The sequence below is a fragment of the Aptenodytes forsteri genome, unplaced genomic scaffold, assembly GCF_000699145.1.
Source record: "Aptenodytes forsteri isolate BGI_AS27 unplaced genomic scaffold, ASM69914v1 Scaffold229, whole genome shotgun sequence".
In the NCBI taxonomy this organism is placed as follows: Eukaryota; Metazoa; Chordata; class Aves; order Sphenisciformes; family Spheniscidae; genus Aptenodytes; species Aptenodytes forsteri.
In genome coordinates, this window is record NW_008795863.1 from 2454671 (window position 1) to 2455663 (window position 993).

Here is a 993-nt window from a genome sequence, read left to right on the forward strand (position 1 = left end):
GAGCCGAGCTCAGGTGGCGGACTGGGGAAGCAGGGGGGGGGTGCGCTGCTGAGACAACCCGCCCCAAGCAGCTTGTCACGGCGGCGCGGAGCCTCAGCGAAGTTTAAAGCTTGTCCGCAGCACAAACGGCGTCAGGGGCGGGGGGGGGATAACAAGAGGTGCGAGATACCGCACTCCGGAAGGAATAGTTCTTCAGGTGCGTTTTGCCGTATGATTTACCTGGGAGAGGAGCAAGAAGGATTTTTAGTGTGTATCCGAGTTACATACTACATGTTAGCTAGTTACAGCTAATATAGCAACAGTGGAAGCCAATCTCATTTGAAGCCTCTCAGCATTAGAGCAAATCAACAGATTAAGTGTCTCAGCTTCTGATTTTAGAGCCTGTGAATAAGCTTACAGCTTGGATTAATGTACACAGCAGCTTCAGTGGAGGTAATTAGTGTTATTCCTACTGGCAGGGGAGCAGTGACTTCTGTTTACTGAGCAGGTACAAAAGTGGTTTTTCCTTTTTATGTATGCCTGTGGGCACGAATACGGTATATTTTGGCTCTGAAACCAGGTTCTGTTTCTCAGAGCTGTCCAATCGCTATTGCACAGGGAAAACAGAGCCAGGAGCCTCAGAACCTGGCTCTCGGGCAACAGCCTGACCTAGGGCCAGCACCTGCACCAGGAAACCCTGTCATTGCTGATCAGGGAAAGACTCCAGAGACCCTTGCCGCCAGCACTCAGGTTACCCCCAGGGTCAGGAATAGGTAGTTACCTGGTTGCCTGGGTTGTTTTTTGTGTGCCAGCCTGTTTAGGGCAGTCTTCCTGCTCACAGTATTTCTTTACTCTCCAGGCTTCTCTAGCAGGCAGGCTGACACCTGCTAGATGTCTTCAGTCCTTGGCTTTGGGGCCCTTATCAGCTATTAAAAAACAACCAATCCACCCTTTTAGTCCAGGGCAAATTGTTTTCTTGGTTGGCACCTTCTTCCCAGCCTGGTGGAGTAAATG